Raw genomic sequence first — 21,941 nt, 5'->3', positions numbered from 1 at the left:
GACGTCTCCCTTTTTTCCGGGGGCATCTCTCTCATTATTTTAATCATATATATTTTTTTATATTATATATTACCAACTTTTTAATATTATTATTTGTATTAATAATTAAATTTTAATAATTGTATTTTATAAACTTTATACTTAAGAGGACCCGTTTTTACCGGACATCGTTGCAATTGAATGTATTTTGGCTAAACTCGGCCTAGATTTATAATAAAATTAAGTTACACTTTTAATTTCAGCTAAAATTCTGTCCGATAAAAATGAGCCAACTTGTAGAGGCCCTCCACCACCCCCGCCGATTCCAATCAGCGGTCCTCATTTTCTTGGATATACTTAAGCTTTATATTTTTTTGTTTTTTTTTACACACACACACTTTTTTAATACAATTTATACAAATTTACACAATTCAGTCTATGCCAAAACCTAATACATAATAATACATAATCAAATAATATAATTACACAGTATAGGAAAAAATTGTGTTACATATAAGATATCTTATTAATTCCGGATTACACAAAAACGTTGGAAATGCGTATACTAACACATCGTCCGTATTTTATAGCAATAGAATATAACTCAACAGTGTATTGATAAGCATAATCTAATTACACAATATTTATCATCAGTTATAAATTTAAAACTATACGTAGCTCACAAAACTTTATGTGGTGCGAGCAACCGCGACTGAGAAATTTATTAATAAAATTTGCAATTACCCCTCTTCAATCATAGAAAAAAATATTTCTAATACTGGGCCCGTATTCCGTTCCTGCCTACCGACAACTGTCGGTTCGATAAGTGTCGTTGCGCAGGTTTTTCATATCGTGTAAAAGCTGCGCAACGACACCGACAATTGTCAGTAAGCGGATTTTAGCGGAACAGAATACGGCCCCTGGCATGTTCGACAATATTTTGGAAAAAAAAAAGAATTTTGTGGTAAATTCCTTTGCGGAAGTACAGTCAAAACTTTAGGTTGAGCCAATGATCGAATAAAACAAATCGCGTCGAATATTTGCCAATAAATTGATCCACAATACTTGTGTTACCTAATTGTGATGTGCTATGATATAATTTCTATAATATATATCACTGATACAGCGCGAATCCTTCATACTTATTTTTATACACGATAATGAATATAACTTCAGAAGGATTAAGCGTTTTCATTATACGTGTCTCTAAATGATTTCGATTAATCGTACCTGCAGATAAAATTTACACCACTATTAACCCTCTAAAAAGCGCTATCTTTCAAAATCTTATAGATCTTAAAGAATTGCGATCCCGTTATTATCACGTTCAAGAAAGGATAACTGACTCAATAATTTGGCTAAATTAAGCCTCTCGGCCCCTCTGCCGAGTGATACGCTGGTTAGCAATCAACGCAGAAAAGAATGATCTTTATAGTAACGAGCGACCTGAGTCTTGCTTCTTATCACTCTTCTTGAGATCAATCTGCGAAGGAAAGTTAGAGAGATAGTATCACGAATATTTTATTCTAAACTTAAGAAATTTTCTATTTAAGATTAAAATATTGTTGTTTCAATACTAAATATTTATTACTAACTAATTAATATAATATATATTAATATATATTATATCTAACTTTCTCAGAAAGATGCAGATAGAACTGTGTGACAATCCTATAATATTCTTGATTCAATAATAGACGAATCTGAAAAAAAAATCTTATTCTATTCTTGCAAAAAGAGAATTTGTAGATTGTTAGGAATCTATTATATTATTTTTTCAAGATCCTTTTTGTGATAGAACAAAATAAAGGTATTTATGAACAAAAACAGCTATTATTTTGTAACATTTTATTATTACGTTTTTATACAAAACGTATGATTTTCGATTATTTTTATAATTTATGATTTTAGACTTATGATTATACAAAACGTATTTGATAGGAAGCCGTTTTATTCCGCGACATTATAACTTATAACGTCGCGTGAAGATTAGTCTAAACGCAAGAATGTATAAGCTTAAATTTATATATTCTTGTCTCAAGATATTAAGTCAATCTTATTTTATTTGAGAGAAGAGAATAGGAATTATTGATTTAATCTCAATATTGTTTTATTTTTATACTACTTCAGGTTGTGATAAGATTAAACATGTCAAGAATATTTTTTGTCTCGTTATTAAAAATCTTTTCTGAGGGCGCGTTCTGCTATTAGGTCGAGCTAGCCGATTCCTCGCACACCGACTTATTTCGCCTTGCGTCTCTCTCTTTAGTTTCTCGCGATTTCGCGGACGCGAATTCACGCGTCAGGCGCCCAACAATAAAATTCGGTTAGTGGAGTGTCGGGGGTGCGAGAGAACTGCCGGAGAGGCCTATCATCCTTCTCTCCTTCTCCTTTTGATCCGTCACACGGCCCGGACCGCTCCGGGAGTGAAAAAGACGTGACAATATATATATATATATATATATTATATATTAATAATCTGAAATAAGTGTTATTAGGCACGAGATCCGTTGATAACCGTTTCCATCGTTATTTATAACGATAAAAACGATTATCAGCGGATCTTATGTCTAACAACATTTATTTCAGATTATTAATATTTCATCATTAACATTAATAATTAATTCAATATACTGATGCTAATAAGCATCTTTATGTAAATAATGCTACTGAATCTCATTTAAATCTACAAGGAATTTATTACTAAAAAGTATTCATTAAATATTATGATAATTTGCTTATATAAACTATTTATTAGCATCATATTTAAAATGTATCATATTTTATACTAATAAACCTCTTGTTTATGAGATTAAGATTAAGATTTTTAAGATGCAGCAGCATCATTTATATAAAAAATTATATAATGCTCATTATTATTGATATATTAAATTGATTATCAATTTAATGATAAATTATTTATTAATTAAACAAAATGAATATTGTAAGATTTTTTAATGATGATTTCTGCCATTATTTAAACTTACATTGAATGAAATTTATTTGCCGACTTATAATTTAAATTTGCACACATATACTAATTGCTGACTTTTGTCCTGTGCATAAACATTGTGTGCAAAAAATAATTTAAGTAATAAAATTATAATATATAATGATTATGATGGACTATGGTACGAGCTTTTTTCGTAAGAGAGAAAATGTCTTTCGTTTTCTTAATAAAATTTATTTCATAACCTGTATTGTCATCTCGACTTCTGTTTTAACGTTACTGCTACGGAAATCCGTCACAATTGTATTGCAACTTCGGGCGCTACAAAGTCCATTTTATTGTAAAAAAGATATGCGAGTGATTATAGGTGATGCACCGAAGTCAACGCAATTGTGAACGACCATGCGCGCCTGCTCGAATGGGCAACCCGCCGTACCGCTCTGTATCGTCTTGATACACCCATATACATATTTATTGAGCATTCAACTTATAAATGACAGCTGTTTTAAAAAAAATACTTAAATGAGTAGCTTCTAGCTGACTCGAATTATGAAATATTTTATTCAAATTTTTAAATTTTATATAAATTAAATTTTGAATAAATGGATTTTTAAATAAATGATATTTATCATGTCAAAAATAAAGATATTTTTTAAATAAGAATGTTCCTTTCTTCTGTGATAGTTGTACTGGAATATGCTCACAGCAATGCTTAGAAGCCGGGCCGGGCACGAAGAAAAATTCCAATATATAGTACAGAGTTCACTAGTTGTCCGATTGGGCTTCTCGATCAATGAGCGTAGGTGGACTTTTTGGTATGCGCTTCCATAATATGCATTAAATGCGCATATAATGCGGGACAAATACCCGCATTTAATGCAAAATTTAATGTACATTTAAAGTGCATTATACGCGCATTGGCGCTCCTTGAGTGTAGCTTAATTAAAAAATAAATATATATTGTTTTAATTAATATATTTATTGTATAATCCCCTCCTTGGTTAAAATATAATATAAAGATATCTTCGTCGACGACCAAAATATATTACTGACCATGCAGCTTGACAGCGAGCGAAAAAAAAGAACACGCGTATACGAGAGTAGAGTTCATATAATAAGAGTTAAGCCAATGTAGTGACGATTTTTGATTGGTCCCGTCATATGTTTCAGCCAAGTTAGTGAGAGTGAGACAAGCTGTAAGTGGGAGTGAGACAAAGCTATCATGATCGTCATATGCTTCAGCTAAGAAGTTAGTGGGAGTGAGACAAAGCTATAACTTTGGCTGTACATGGCGGCGGTTTGTTCTAATTCTTATTATAGGAACTCTATACGAGAGCACGTAGGAAATTACATAAGGGTGCAATCTCACGTTTAAATCTAAATAATCAAATTCAATATGCTCATTTAACATGATACTTTTTTTGTAGTATGACTTAATTAAAAAATAAGCAGCTTGTTCAGCAATGGAAAACAGACTCATAAATATTTTTAACCAAAAATCACGTTTTTTCCTTAAAAAATATATGTCGCTATCGGAAAAAGAATTAATTCTGGGATACCCTATTTATAGCAGATGTAGGAATTAAACAATAACGCTACATGTAATGGTTCGCGCAATTTCTAATGCGCACTTTCTTTAATTTATTGATTATTGAAAGAACAGGAAAGAAATCCTATGACTCTTCCTTTGTACTGAACAGTTATACAGAACAAGTTTTTGATCTCGTTTATAGTAAGATGAGAAAACAATATATTTGCATTAACGCTTCGTGGTTGCTTTACTCAGGATTACTACGCGCGCTAATCGATAACATAATCACTTTTAATATTTCTTATTTACGGGAAACGTGTAGTTAAAATTCGGTATAAGACAAAATTCGGTCTTTTACGTATTTTTGGACACAAGTTAAAAGTAATTTGCTAATACTATGCATATAAAATATTGTGGAAATAATATTACATTTCCTGGTATATATAGCTGCAACTTTGTCAGAATTAATTAAACAAGATTGGGTACTGAACACTTATATTTGAACTTCATTTTACGATAATTTGTACGATAATTTGTACGATAATTGTAACGTTTAATTTGGTTAACTGAACAGTAACTTCTCCTCTATCATGCTATCATGAGTTTAGAACTTAAATATGAATGGACTTTGCAGAATAGTCCAGCAGTTAATTGAGAAATGCGTTAATGAACCATCGTAGAACTCGAGAGAATTGGAATAATTATCTTCGGAGCAATCGGTTGCTTAGAAAGAATTACATTACATCATCAATATGTCCTTACGCTAGACATGCATTTTGCTGCCTTTTAACAATCTCATACATGTAACAGCGACAATTTGTAAGCTCTTTTGCCGTTTATCGTCCCAGTAATTCTTACATTATCATTTGATTTTCACCAAAATAAATTACAAGCAATTATTGTTAATATAATAGTGGTCGCCCTTAGCCAATTTTGCTAATTCTTATAATTACAACGAATGTTACATTATGAGATTATTGATCAATGATCCCTATCACCATTTTGTACGATAAGGTTAAAGTTTACTCCTCTGCAGAGATTTACAAACGTATGTAACAGATGATGTTGGTTAAATGGCGCCTTCTTGTAGCAACGCGAAGAAAAGATTTCGAAAGCCGTGTTTAAATAATTTATAATTTCAAGTATTATACATATTGCTTTTTCTCGAGCGTGCATCTTGGCATTTGTCACAAATCGTCAGTAACATAATAAATGCATCAAATACATTCGATGTACGAATTATTCGCAAAGTTTAATAGAAAATGTAATTTGATATTTCTTTACAAGAGAATGTAAACTGTACTTACCACGGTTCTCCATATCTCAATATTCTCTGGTTGAAATTCAGTCTTATAAACAAAAGGAGTTATCTACATACTTAAAGCACAGAGAAGAAGAGAGAGAGAAATCATTATGTCTTATATTACATTCTTGAATTATTGGGTACACAGAACGACCCTTTGCAATTAAATTAAAACTCTACTGTAAACTTAAGCTTTTATTTCGATTATTTACCGAAGACTGGAATAATTTAACACCGATGATAACTGATTATAAAAATGCACACATAGATATACTCGATCTTCAAAAGAAATTTCTTGAATATTGCATTATTTGTAAAAGGTATTATAATCATTAATTATAAGTAATATTTAATCTTTTTTTATTTTCTTAAAGGGGTATTCTTGTCTAAAATGTTGTTTTTATATAGAAGTGATTTTTAGAATAAAATAAATTTAAAACTTGGATGGATAAGGCTTTGTTGGATGTCCACACGAGGAAAGAACGGGCTAATTAAGAGTCGATCGCTGATGATATATGGTGCGAGATTATAAATATAAAACTGTTCGAGTTTTTTTTCTGAAAATTTTCACACATATTTATTGTTGCTTTAAAAACATGTTTAAACTTTGTTGGAAAAAATAAAGGAATTTAACATGTGGTTTTGTACGCCAAACATATGTGGCCACAAGATCTTAAGGCTATTTACAAAAAAATAAAGAATCTATTCTCTAAGAACTAGTATCCGAAGAATGCGCAGTGTTACATCTATCAGGAAGTCATTGATCTCGACGGCGTGAGAGTCAGCAAGTTCGAGTACAATAATATCGCAAGTGTCATTGAGTTCCAGTATGGCATTGTTTTGATGCAAATTTGATGCAAATTTCGATGACGAGAATGCTTGGAGACTGATACCCTCTAAAGACGCGTTAGTCATGGTTGACTTTTGATATCACGATGTTATTAATATTAATTGTAAACTAATTCGTTCTCGCTATTTGAGGCATTATCATCAGTTTCATCGCTATATACCATCACGGCTGTTCCCGCTATTATTTTCAACTTGCAGCACATCTTGTCGATTTCGGAATCGTTGCTTTAAAGACCTCAACGCTTCAGTGATAGCCTCCTTGAATACGGTTTGCGTTAATATAAAATTTTGATTTGCCGCCATTGCTTCTGTACGGACATAAATAATATAAATCAATACAAAAATGTAAATTCTATAGGGAATATTCGAATTTTTTCATTCTCAGATGATGCACTTTTTATTGATTATTGCAGTTTATGCGGCCGTTCCAAAAAGTATATTTATTTTGAGGTATGAAGGTGCGATTTTTGCGGAAAAATGAAAAAGACATTTTTATGGAAAAAATAGCAATATATTTATGAAAAATGGTTTAAAAAATATGAAAAAAATATATTTACGTATGAAAAGGTTACAATTTTTTATTTGATGCCATAGGCACATTCAACGCATAAAGATGCGTTGCACATGAATGCGCGATGCTTGTCGCACATCGGTCGAAGGCAAGTGGGACACATGGAGATCGTCTTTTTATCATCGTCTTTTGCTCTTCTCGGGCAAATTTTACATCTTTCTCGCGTATCTAATTTTGGGCGGTCCTCTCCAGATGTAGGCCTGTTCTGGTGCAGGATATTGTACGTGAGCGCAAGTTATAAGCCATCTACTTTTCATGAATAATTACACAGTAAAATTTTTTTAAAAATTCTAATCTACAAAAAACACAACTGTGTATTTGCCTCTTCACTTTGGAACAACAAGAAACGAAAAAAAATACTTCAAAAACTCAAATTATTACGTATGAGTCACACTGGGTGAAATACACCCCAAAACTTCGAGACGCTCACTTTGAACGGCTGCCGAGAGAGAACTAACGGGCCGAAAAATATATTACCGACGGAGATCGATACTTAAAGGTCCCAACTACCTGTAGATGACGGCACAAGGCCCATTTCCATTGGTTTACTGGGTCGTTTTCGAAGTTAAAAAAACCGCTGGTGTGTATTATACATAGTGTGACCGATAAGGGTTAAAATTTGAGTCTCATTCTATACTAATCTATACTAAACAGAATATTCCATAAGAGCAAAGAATAAAAAAAGTAATAGCCTAAGTTATTATTATATCATCAGATACATATATAATTGCATAAATGTTTTTGACTCATAACATTGTCATACTCTTCGTTTGGCAGTCTGTCGAATTTTTTTAAGTCTTCTGCAGCCTTTCGTACTTCATCCTTAATTATGGGTCTTAAAAATATACATGGTGTTTCATTATATATATATAATTATGCAATATATCTCTATCTCTATATATATAAAAATAAATGTATGTATGTTTGTATATTTGTCCGCTATGCAAATCTACAGTTTTCAACCGAATCTTAAAGAATTATATATGAAACAGAAGTAGAATTTTCCGGGGAGTGCTATAGAGTGTATAGTTTTTTGTTACCGATTTTTTTGGGAACCGGTATCCGAAATTTTTCCAATTTTTCGGGAAATAATTGACCGAATTTTAAAGAATTATATATAAAACAGGCGTAGAATTTCCCGAGAAGTGCCATAAAGTGTATAATTAATATAACAGTTTGTATAACAGTCGATAATTATATATACATGTATTGTATATATAATATATACATATATTGTATATATATAATTATCGACTGTTATACAAACTTACCCGAGTTGATCAGTAATCCTTTTTGGCAGATCTTGTAATTGCCGTGTAATGTCCCTACAATAACATTAACAAGTTTAAAAAAAAGTATCTTTACATAATGCAGTACACAATGCAATATTCAATAAACAACATAATATTCTTACTGGATATTCCTTCGAATTAGAAACAGATCGTCATCGTTTGGCGATTTTTTTGACGGAGTTGTGAATTGTAACGGTGAATATTATTCGTAGTTTTGTGGATACGAGTTTTTGAATCTGAAAATTTAAATTGAGGTGTTCAGTGATTATATAGTTCAATAATTATACTTTATTTAAAATTTTACTTAAAAAATTTTGATATAAATTAGATATAAATAATAGGATAATTATTATTTCGAAACTTGTGATCATGAAGAGAGAATTTTTTACGATAAATAAATTCAGATGATGAATACGATAAATGTTTCTTACTCTTTAAAAATGAGTCAGAGGAAGCATCATTGGATTGAGGTAAAACAGTCGATGTGTGATTATGGTGAGAATCTGATTTGTTCATACGTTCCGTTTGGGAAAATGAATAAATGGAACGGTTGCTACAGTAGAAGGTAATTTGGCGTTTATTCTGAAGTTGAGGAAATGACATTGAGGCACGGTTAATATGAGAATCTGCATGAGCAATGCGGTCAGGTGATAAATGTGGAGTCAGAGAACGGTTCCTGTGAGAATCTACATGGGCAGTACGGTCAAGTAGTAAATGTGGAATCTGAGAACGATTCCTGTGAGAAGCTATATGGGCATTTCGGTCAAGTCGCATTATATGCGCATTTAATGCATATGGAAGCGCATACCAAAAAGTGCACCTACGCTCATTGATCGAGGAGCCAAATCGGACAATTAGTGAACTCTGTATTATTGGAATTTTTCTTCGTGCCCGGCTTCTATATAAGCATTGCTATGAGCATGATACAACTATCACAGAAGAAAGGAACATTTAGAAAATATTTTTATTTTTGATATGATAAATGTCATTTATTTAAAATTCCATTTATTTAAAATTTAATTTATATAAAATTTAAAAACTTGAATAAAATCTTTCATAACTCGAGTCAGAAGCTACTCATTTAAATATTTTTTAAAACCTGTTATTTATAAGTTGAATGCTCTGCAATAAATGTATGTAAATATGTAAATAGGAGATGTAACTTTACCACTGTCGGTCCCAAGTCCGAATGAAAAGAAGGAGGGCATCTCGTTAGTCATTTTTTCAAATGAGAGAATTTTCATTTGCTCTTAATTATTAATATATTATATTCGATATAAATTGAATCTAGAAATACAAAAGGATTCGTAAAGAGGATTAGTTGGAAAGCAATAATAATTAATTGATGTATTATCGTAGTATCCCAAAGTTTCTATGTTTCTCATAACTTTATTTTTGTAATAAGTGTTATAGTAAAAAATATAATGTAATTAACATTTTGCGATGCAATATTACTTGTATTTGGTCGCTCTTTGAATTAATTTTTAAATTATTGAAGCATAACTGACAGCGATTTCATAATCTGGTATATTAGGAATATTTCCCAGTTTGGTTTTTTGAGAAATTCGCAAAATTGAACTCAGGAAAGTTAAAAATGTGAGCGCTGGCCGGCAAAGAGTTCGCATTATTCTAAACATTTTAACCGTGTTTTTCTCGAAATGGCATTTTTCGCTAGTTTTGCCACGATAACTCACGAACGGCTGCAGATATCGACTTGATTTTTTTTTTTTTTTTTAAATAAAGATGACGAATTTTTCCGTAAATTAGACCTATATTAGCGCACAAAAATTAATTTTTTGTAACTGTTTTAACAACAAATAACTTAAAATTTTTGAAACTTTTTCTTTTTTGGTTGCCATTGTTGTAATCTTGACGTACTCTCTTAGATTTTATAGATTTAGTCTATAGAGGGGAATCTCATGAACAAAATGGCACCAAAAAAATTGAAAAATTCCAGTTCGTTCACCAGGAATCGTGGCAAGAACAGAGCAGTGCGCAAATCGCGCGGTCGCCTTCAATCATCAATATCACCCTTAATTATTTATATTTTTGGGACTTTTACGTCTCGTTTAGTTCGTTAAGAAAGCACTAATAACATTTGGTTTCTACAAAGAAAAATACATATAAGAAAATATGAAAGGAATAAAACGATCCCCGAGCGGTCACGAAAACTCCCAAAAGGGCGTTTCCTTCTTTCTTCGAAAAAGAATAGACGCCATAGATGATATATGCATAAATTCCATCGAACGTTTTTCGAATGGACATTTTTACTCATGATGAAAAACGTTTCAAGAAATCGGTTATAAAACATTTCTGATCCGTACTACCTGAGACACGGTATACCCATGCGGTAAAAGTCTTTGCTTTTATTCTCGAGGGATCGATCAACAGCACTTTTCTTTAGCTCATCGTCCCTTATCTGTGAAAATATTCGACCTGACAAAAATCTGAATGAAGTTTTTTTTCTTCATGACAACGCACGGCCTTATACCAGTCTGCGGAAGATAATTTCCAATCTGCACAGTGAACTGTTCTTCCTCATTTTTTTCATAGTCCGGATCTGGCGCCCCTTGATTATTACCTCTTTGACCTATTAAAAGATACACTTCGTGGACACCATTTTTCAGATGACGCTGAGCTAAAGAAAAAAATTGCTGATCGAGCCCTTAAGAATAAAAGCAAAGACTTTTACCGCACGGGTACACAGCATCTTATATTCACATGTAGCAAAAGTGTACAGAAACAGATGATAATTATGTGGAAAAATAATAAATGCGCACCATATAGATGTAAGATTAAACTCATGTAAACGCCAAAGTTCCAGGAATAAAATTTCCTGAGAAAAAACTTTGGAGGCATTACTTTCGTACCGACCCTCGTATTTTCAGTAAAATACTTACATCAAGGTATGATACAAAGTTATTGTGTTTTATTCTTTAATAATAAATATAAAAACATAAAATTCATTTATTACTAATCATAAAAATCGTTTTTAATTACTGTTAAATGTATAGTTATATTTTGTTAGATTTTGATTACACTATATACGCACTAATTATTGCCCGGCTTACAAATAGCGTTTGTATGATATACTTTGACGAACGAACAAAAATATATTACTTTCGATTTAATTGTCCGTCTGACAGCATAAAAGCAAACAAGATAAACTTATAAATAAATATAATCTTTAATTGCAGTATAATTATAATAAATATAGCATATAAAATGAAAAAATTTTGGCAAGTTTTTAACTCACCTGCGGTTAAGAGACTGCGATTCTATTAATGAACATATTTTATTTAAAGTCGAGAATGTGTAAAAATTTGAGAGATAATTAAATAAATGTGAATTGTTAAGATTACAGGTAAATTGGATATGATCAATATATATATTGATCATTATTTGTAAAAGGTATTATATAATCATTAATTATAAGTAATATTCAATCTTTTTTTATTTTCTTAAGAGGGTATTCTTGTCTAGAATGCTGTTTTTAGAAGTGATTTTTAGAATAGAATAAATTTTACATTTTGGAGAGATAAGGCTCTGTTGCGGAATTCCACACGAAGAAGAACGGGCTAATTAAGAGCCGATCGCTGTTGGTGGTGCGAGATTATAAAACTGTTCGAGTTTTCTTTCGGAAAATTTTCACACATATTTATTGTTGCTTTAAAAACATGTTTAAATATTGTTGGAAAAAATAAAGAAATTTAACATGTGGTGTTGTACGCTTGGGCATAATGATGCGCCTCTGATTAGCGACCAGTGTTGCGGACATTGTATGTATCTGAAGAAAAAAAAACCAAACATATTCTTAATCTGTATGAGTGTTGTGAAGATTGGTATCAGATTCGGCCAAAAAAAATTTTTTTTTACAAAAAGCCGGCATATGCTAAATGTTGATTATCGATTTTTCCTACGTTTTTTCTCTTCAGCGAGTCATAAAAAAAAAACAGAAAAAAAATTATTTTGACTTTATCCTGGTATCAACAGCATTCTAGACAAGATAGAATACCCTCTTCATCAACTGCAAGTATTCTTGCCATCAGGATATTCACAATTTCAATTTAATTTAATTTAATTTAATTTAATTGAATTTAATTTAATTTTTGCCATAATCGCCATTGTACGCAACAAGTACTTGTATCTTGTAAAAGGCCCTTTACCTTATTTGCGAATTTTCCACGAGCGCACTCTTTTGCTAGCTATCAAGCTGCATGGTCTGTGGCGACTGCGATTTTGCTCGTCGACGAAAATTTTTACATTATATTTTCATCTTTCAACCAAGGAGGATTATATAATTGGTGATTGGTATTTATTTGAGAAATAATTCTCTAAGAAATGATGCAGAATTCATCACGTACATGCCCCGCTTATAGCTCTTCCGACGAGATCGTCATCGGTAAGAGCGTCGATCGGGGCAATGAATATTGTTGTCGAATTTGTTTATATCTTTAAGTCGTCGCGGTCGAGCGCTCGCGAGAAAACGCGGTTGATTAGTGTGGTGCCATCTTTAGTGGAGCACACGCGGCCACCACACACATGTAATCTCATGTATTAAAATTTTATTTTTTATGTTTGCAGGACGAAATAATTCTAAAAATATTAAAAAACCTAGATATATGAGGTCGTTAAGCCATATACGCAACAAATAAACGCCTCAGAAAAATAACACGGGATCGTAGTCTCTTTAAATTAAAATGTTTAAATTTACGTAATGTACAGTACACAAAATCTACTCACGTGCATAATAAAATTAATGAAAAAATTTGGCAGGTTTTTAAATGTTTTCTATTGCTGAACAGGCTGCACTAATTCAGAGTTTATCTTTTTTCAATACAATTATAATTCGTCAGTATGAAATAATAAAACCAAGACGTGTAAATCGATCTGACTGGCAGTAATTTATTAATATAACGACGTTTCAACCCTTACTTTCCCATACAGCATGGAATATGCAATAAATGTGCTATAAACAATCTATAAATATTTTAATATTCCACGAGTCATTCAGAATATTTTGTAGAAGTTCTATAAATATTCCATGAAATTTTGTTTATTCGGAATATGCATAGAATATTCTACAAATATTCTAATAAATATAATACATTTAAAAAATGCATAGAATGTTTTATAAATATTTTGACAAATATAGAATATTTGGAATATTTACGGAACATTTTGTTAATATTCTTAAACATTTATAGCATGTGCTATGAATATTCTGAAAAACTTTTCTAGAATTGCTATGAATATTTCAATAATAATCTATGAACATTGCAATGCACATGAAATATTCAGAATATTAATAGAATATTTTTTACATATTAGTAGAATATTTTTAAAATAATCTAAAACATTTTAGGAAAAATATTGAAAACATTCTAATTATTCTAGGAATATTTAAAGAATATTTGGAACATTATATAAATATTCTGGAAAGCATTAATAAAAACTTTTTAGAAATCCGAGACCCTTGCGAGCTAACGAAGGGGAAGCGTAACGACCCAGGTAGGAAACGCCGATACTCGAGAAACGGACCAAGACTGGCACGAGTGTCGGCTTGCCGACGTTTAATGCCCAAGCCTGGCCCAACTATTACCCGAATTTGGGTACTCGAGGCTTGGCAAGCAAGTGCCGTTCAATATTGGGCCAAAGCTTAATAGCCAATCCTTATTCTTTATCATTATTATTAGATTTACAATTTTCATTTTAAAAAAATAATTAAAAATATATAATTTTATAAAAAAATTTCATAATGAGCCGGCACTGGTTTCTGACATTCATCCGACATTGAGAAATATTATATCATATATATCTAATTCAAAATTTTATTACTCTTTTTAAACTGAATTTGTTTCTTAAGATGATTTTTGAAAAATTATATATTTGCGCTGGTTATATGACATATGTAGACTATATATAACGCTTACATCAAATTAAAAAGTAGTCTACCACGTAATAAGGCAGGTTGGCTCATGATGCAGAGGTCCCGAGGTCCCGAGTTCGAATCGAATCCCACCAAGGTAAGTGTGTTTTTCAAATACGAGAAAATATTTATAATTATAGACTGCATCTTAAGAAACGAATTTAGTTAAAAAAAATAGTAATATAATTTTGAAATAAATAATTTTTTTTATGTCGGGTGAATATTAAATGTATACAGAATATGCGATATCCCATTTTTAATGTTCCTAAAATAATCTATAAATGTTTTATAAATATATTTTGCATATATAAAAAAATTATGGATTATGCGGAAATATTTATAAAACATTTGTAGATTATTCGAGAATATTTATAAAAATTTCTAAGGACATTCAAAGCGGGACATTACACTTTCTTTGCACATTTATAGATAAGTCATAGAAAATTCATGAATATTCTAAAGAATATTTAGAGAACATTTATAAAATATTTCATGCTGTATGGGTTGGGTCCTTATTAAGTTAATTTAATAATGGTAGAACATTGTGCGTCAAATTACAGAAATATGTGAGTCATAGTTAAAGATTGTGTAAAAGATTTATCTTTTTTACTTCAGTACTTCACATTGAAAGGAAAAAGATAAACTCTGAACTAGTGCAGCCAGTTCAGCAATAGAGAACAGACCCTATTTGATAATGAGCTACTCTCCCACTATAAGACTTTCCCATTCCACTTTTTCCTACCTAGACCCTTTACCTTAATTGCGAATTTTCCATGAGGTAGTTCTTTTGCTAGCTATCGAACTGTACGGTCCGTGATTTTGCTCGTCGACAAACATTTTTACATTACATATTCAACCAAGGAAAATTATACATAAATATAGTGATTCAAACAAGGTACGTATTTATTTTTTAATTAAGGCATATAATTTCCTATACGCATTAGAAAATTGAAACAGTAGATGTTAATCGGATTTTGGGTAATTTCAAGATTTTAATCTACCAATAAAATAATTATAAGACATATTTTACTTAAAATAATTCTAAGGTAACAGCACACGATACGATCTTTCGTAAAGATTCGCACGTGATCTAGGGCGCGTTCCGTTTCACGCATAATATGCATAGTAAATCACTTATCCTTATTGTCGGCATGCCTTTATACCAAATGTTAAAAAGAAATAAGTAATGCATTATGCGCATCATGCGTGAAAAGGTACGCACCCCTAGTAAATTCCAAAAAAAATGCATGTCATTCACATTTTCGGTCAGAGATATATATTTTTATATTTATATTGAATTATTAGATTTAATTGTTTGTTAACTTTTAAAATAGCTATTGACCTCTATTAAGCTGGACCCTCCACCAGCGCAAATCAAGTTCGCACTAGGTAAAAAATTTAGTGCTATTTAGGTGCTAATTAAGTGCCCTAGTCCGAATTTTGGTGCTCGAACCGTTTAGCAGGAAATCGCGTAAAAAATGGGGGGTCCAGCTTGCCATAAAGCTGGACCCCCTCATATCAGAAAATGGTCCTACAGAGAAGATAAGTACACTATAATTTAGTGCTAATTAAGTGCTAATTAAGTGCTCATAAAAAACGATAAAATATGACATTTATAACATTATTTAACTAGATTTTTCGCCCGCGCTTCGCGCGGGCTCAAAATCTATTCCCCTCTCCCCAAACTCACTCATTAATTAGGAGCACCTTTGATATTCTTTCTCCTCAAACTCTAACCTACATTTCTTCGAATTTTTTTTTTTTTTAAATAAAAAAATATTGAGATATATAATGGATGCAGATTAGCATATTGTCAAATGTTTCAAAAATGTATGAATCCTTTATATTAAAGTCTTTAAATTTTATTTTTGCTCGTGCCTCGCACGCGTTTTTCACCCTCCGTTGACCCACCATTATTAACTCTCTTTTATTTTCTTCCATTTTATTTTTTTTTTCGCAATCATCAAAAAATTAGAAAAATTTTGGCACTGGTTTCAAGAAAATCAATTCTTAATGAAAAATTATCCATTAATAAAAAAATAAACTTATCCTCCAAAAATTAAAAAAATTTTGACTCCTATTTCATATATAATTCTTTAAGATTTGGTCAATTATACCCGAAAAATTAGAAAATTTTGTAACTGGTTCACAAAAAATCGGTAACAAAAAATTATACACTTTATAGCAAACCCCAGGAAATTCTACCTTTATTTCATATACAATTTTTTGAAATTCGATCAATTAACTCCCGAAAAATTTGAAAAATTTCGTAACCGGTTTCCACAAAATCGGTAACAAAAAATTATCTATAAAAATTATCCATAAAAAAAATTTAGCTTGATATCTCAAAATTTACGGAAATTGGAGCAGAAATCGGAAACCCCTTTATTATTAACAATTTTTCTATAAACTCATCGTAGCCATCTTCAAAAAATTAGAAAATTTTGAAACCAATTTCCAAAAAATCGGTTATGAAAAATTATACACATCTTTGCCATCCCCAAAAAATTAGAAAAATTTGGGCATTGTTTTTAAAAAAGTAACGAAAAATTCTTTAAAAAAATTCAGCTAATATCTCAAAATTTGAGGAAATTAGAACAATCACGTACCTACATTTTTTTAAACAAAAATCGAAAATCCCTTTAGAAAAATTGGAAAAACTTCGTAACCGGTTTCAAGACAATCAATTCATTAATAAAAATTAAACTTATCCTCCAACAATTAAAAAATTTTGACACACGACTCCTATTTCCTATATAATTCTTTAAGATTTGGTCAATTAATTCCCGAAAATTTTCAAAAAATTTGTAACCGGTTCCCAAAAAAAACGGTAACGAAAAATTATACACTTTATAGCAATCCCGGAGAAATTCTATCTTTATTTCATATGTAATTCTTTAAGATTCAATTATTTTCCGAGAAATTGGAAAAATTTTGTAACCGGTTTCCAAAAAGATCGGTAACGAAAAATATACACTTTATATCACTCTCCAGAAAATTCTACCTCTACTTCATATACAATTATTTGAGATTCGGTCAATTAATTTCCGAAAAATTGGAAAATTTTCTGATACCGGTTTCCAAAAAGATCGGTAACGAAAAATAATACACTTTATAGCACTCCCCAGAAAATTCTACCTCTACTTCATATACAATTGTTTGAGATTCGGTCAATTAATTTCAAAAAAATTTTCTGATACCAATTTCCCCAAAGATCGGTAACGAAAAATTATACATTTTATGGCAATTCCCGGGAAATTTTACCCCCACTTCATATAATTCTTTAAGATTCGGTCAATTAATTTCCGAAAAATTGGAAAAATTTTGTAACCGGCTTCCAAAAAGATCGGTAACGAAAAATTATACACTTTATAGCATTTCCCGGAAAATTCTACCCCTGTTTCATATATAATTCTTTTAAATTTGGTCAATTATTTCCCGAAAAATTAGAAAAAATCGGTTTCCAGAAAAATCGGTAGCAAAAAATTGGCCGCGACATTTTCATCCCCGGGAAATTCTACCCCTGTTTCATATACTTTTGGTAAAAATTCGGTCAACTAACGAATGAGTAGTTCGCGTACATACAGACAGACAGACAGACAGACAGACGTGACTTATATATAGATATACCACTATATTCTGAACACAGTACCGTCGCGGTCGACACAAACACTTAAAAAGATTGCTGCATGAATATATTCGTTACTAAAATGATCAAAAACATATATTTCCCAAATCTGAGTTTATTGCTAACAGTAAAACAATTACAATAATTAACTTAGACCAGCCGTTGGCGCTGAGCACTAAGTTCCGTCATCTGATCGTCTATACGAATTAGTTGCTCGCATGATTATAGTATTAAAATAATTCTCAGACATTGTACTTTAAAAAAATTACACGATTCGAATTTAGTGTTAGCTGCTTAGTGTTGAAATTAATTAATTAATCAATGGAGCGCGCGCTTCGCGGATAAACTAATTAATTTCAACGCTATACAACTAGCACTAAATTCGAGTCGTGGTACTTTCTTAAAGTACAATGTCTCAGGATTATTTTAAGACCATAATCACGCGAGCACCTAATTCTTTGACGATTCTGTAACGAATTATAGAGCGCGGCGCACGCGCTCCATGGATAAATTAATTAATTTCAACGCTATACAGCTAGCACTAAATTCAAATCGTGATATTTTCTTAAAGTACAATGTCTCAGGATTATTTTAAGACCATAATCACGGAGCACCTAATTCTTTGACGATTCTGTAACGAATTATAGAGCGCGGCGCGCGCGCTCCATGAGTTAATTAATTGATTTCAACCTTTTGCAGCTAGCACTAAATTCAAATCGTGATATTTTCTTAAAGTATAATGTCTCAGGATTATTTTGGGACCAAAAACACGCGAGCACCTAATTTTTTGACGATGCAGTAACGAATTATAGAGCGTTGCGCGCGCGCTCCATGAGTTAATTAATTGATTTCAACCCTTTGCAGCTAGCACTAAATTCGAATCGTGATACTTTCTTAAAGTACAATGTCTCAGGATTATTTTAAGACCATAATCACGCGAGCACCTAATTCTTTGACGATTCTGTAACGAATTATAGAGCGCGGCGCACGCGCTCCATGGATAAATTAATTAATTTCAACGCTATACAGCTAGCACTAAATTCAAATCGTGATATTTTCTTAAAGTACAATGTCTCAGGATTATTTTAAGACCATAATCACGGAGCACCTAATTCTTTGACGATTCTGTAACGAATTATAGAGCGCGGCGCGCGCGCTCCATGAGTTAATTAATTGATTTCAACCTTTTGCAGCTAGCACTAAATTCAAATCGTGATATTTTCTTAAAGTATAATGTCTCAGGATTATTTTGGGACCAAAAACACGCGAGCACCTAATTTTTTGACGATGCAGTAACGAATTATAGAGCGTTGCGCGCGCGCTCCATGAGTTAATTAATTGATTTCAACCCTTTGCAGCTAGCACTAAATTCGAATCGTGATATTTTCTTAAAGTACAATGTCTCAGGATTATTTTGGGACCAAAACACGCGAGCACTTAATTCTTTGACGATGCAGTAACGAAATTATAGAGCGCTACGCGCGCGCTCCATGAGTTAATTAATTGATTTCAACCCTTTGCAGCTAGCACTAAATTCGAATCGTGATATTTTCTTAATGTACAATGTCTCAGGATTATTTTGGGACCAAAAACACGCGAGCACCTAATTCTTTGACGATGCAGTAACGAATTATAGAGCGCTGCACGCGCGTTCTATGAGTTAATTAATTGATTTCAACCCTTTGCAGCTAGCACTAAATTCGAATCGTGATATTTTCTTAATGTACAATGTCTCAGGATTATTTTGGGACCAAAAACACGCGAGCACCTAACTCTTTGACGATGCAGTAACGAATTATAGAGCGCTGCGCGCGCGCTCCATGAGTTAATTAATTGATTTCAACCCTTTGCAGCTAGCACTAAATTTGAATCGTGATATTTTCTTAAAGTACAATGTCTCAGGATTATTTTAAGACCATAATCACGCGAGCACTTAATTCTTTGACGATTCTGTAACAAACTTTAGAGCTCGGCGTGCACGCGGATAAACTAATTAATTTCAACGCTATGCATCGCCAAAGAATTAGGTGCTCGCGTGCTTTTGGTCCCAAAATAATTCTGAGACATTGTACTTTAAGAAAGTACCACGACTCTAATTTAGTGCTAGTTGTATAGCGTTGAAATTAATTAGTTCATCCGCGAAGCGCGCGCTTCATTGATTAATTAATTAATTTCAACACTAAGCAGCTAACACTAAATTCGAATCGTGTAATTCTTTTAAAGTACAATGTCTGAGAATTATTTTAATACTATAATCATGCGAGCAACTAATTCGTAGACGATCAGATGACGGATCTTAGTGCTCAGCGCCAACGGCTGGTCTAAGTTAATTATTGTAATTGTTTTACTGTTAGCAATGAGCTCTGCAGATTTGGGAAATATATGTTTTCGATCATTTTAGTAACGAATATATTCATGCAGCAATCTTTTTAAGTGTTTGTGTCGACCGCGACGGTACTGTGTTCAATATATAGTGGTATATTTAAATAAATGTTATAATCTGTCAATATTTTATCGTTTTTTTAGAGCACTTAATTAGCACTTAATTAGCACTAAATTATAGTGTACTTATCTTCTCTGTAGGACCATTTTCTGATATGAGGGGGTCCAGCTTTATGGCAAGCTGGACCCCCCATTTTTTACGCGATTTCCTGCTAAACGGTTCGAGCACCAAAATTCGGACTAGGGCACTTAATTAGCACCTAAATAGCACTAAATTTTTGACCTAGTGCGAACTTGATTTGCGCTGGTGGGGGGTCCAGCTTAATAGAGGTCTTCTATTGGCTATTCTGAAAAGTTAACGGTCGGTTAGAAATTAACAAACGTTGACAATAGTGGCCTAATAGAAAAATGTATGCAGAGTTGTATGACGACGACGACGACGACGACGACGACGACGACGACGACGACGACGACGACACGACGACGACGGCGACACGACGACGATATAATATCTTTGTACCTTCGACTAAAAATCAATGTAAAACATTTGGAAATCATTTATTTAAATATTTTTTTACAACAATTATATGTTAACAAACACACGTTACGACTCGTTTTATTTGAAAAATTATAGCTCACGAACAAATTGACGAAGCTTAATGATTAACACGCAAATTAAAGCTAAAAGTAGTGCGAATAAGAAAAAAAATATCAAAATAATTATTAATTAAATAGAAATACTTAATTTCGTCGCCACAAATTTAGTAATTTTTAAATGGTACAGAAGGACTTTAAGGACTTAAAGAATGCTAGAAAAAGAATTTCTGAATAAGAAAAGACGAATTTGAAGTGTGACGAAAGTGGCCAATTTTACGCCAGGGCTTACTGTCCTCCCTAGGGAAGAAAATTGATACTTTCCATCCGGCATAGCGGGTGGTTTTTTCAAAATTTTTGTCATTTTAATCTTGTATTATGTGTATATTATGTGTGGGGCTTCGCCCCTGGACCCGCATCACTCTATTTTTCTCTTTCTATTTAACGATAAGCGCGTATAAACTGTACGAATGAAACACCAAACGCACACATTCTACAGGCATTCAAAAGTCGAACATTTTCGTAAAGGTGTTGTGAAAAATATCGTGTGCACCTTGGTGCACAATATATAAAAACTTTCACAGCCTTTGTTGAAACATTTAGTATACGTGGGTCTACGGCGTCCGAGCTAAAGTAATATCTGCTCATAACTGTACAACTTGCAAGCCTATTAGAAGATATTAAATATAACGATGTTTATCAAAATAACTATACAATCGTCAACTACAATGTAGACAGATATTTCATAAATTTTTTTTAGATTTCTTTAAATATTTTATAAGGTAAGGAAAAATAGCGTTTAATGTGACAGTCCCACGTATATGCTTAGCATGTATCGAAAAAAACATATACACTTTAAGGGTTAAATTTATA

At 32.0% G+C, this 21,941-nt stretch overlaps 1 long non-coding RNA gene across 1 annotated transcript in view; it reads right to left on the bottom strand.

The window, feature by feature from the left end:
- Nucleotides 1–6,470: 6,470 nt before the first annotated feature.
- The window catches only part of LOC139822885 (uncharacterized), a 29,693-nt gene continuing 14,222 nt past the window's right edge, over nt 6,471–21,941 (bottom strand). The window contains exons 7-9 of the long non-coding RNA XR_011734631.1: nt 8,598–8,711; nt 8,455–8,508; nt 6,471–8,018 (exon numbers count right to left, since the gene is read on the bottom strand). This is a non-coding gene — a long non-coding RNA (uncharacterized lncRNA). The remainder of the gene's footprint in view (nt 8,019–8,454; nt 8,509–8,597; nt 8,712–21,941) is intronic.

This window comes from Temnothorax longispinosus, chromosome 12, assembly GCF_030848805.1.
Source record: "Temnothorax longispinosus isolate EJ_2023e chromosome 12, Tlon_JGU_v1, whole genome shotgun sequence".
NCBI lineage: Eukaryota > Metazoa > Arthropoda > Insecta > Hymenoptera > Formicidae > Temnothorax > Temnothorax longispinosus.
This window is presented reverse-complemented; position numbering and strand designations above follow the sequence as displayed.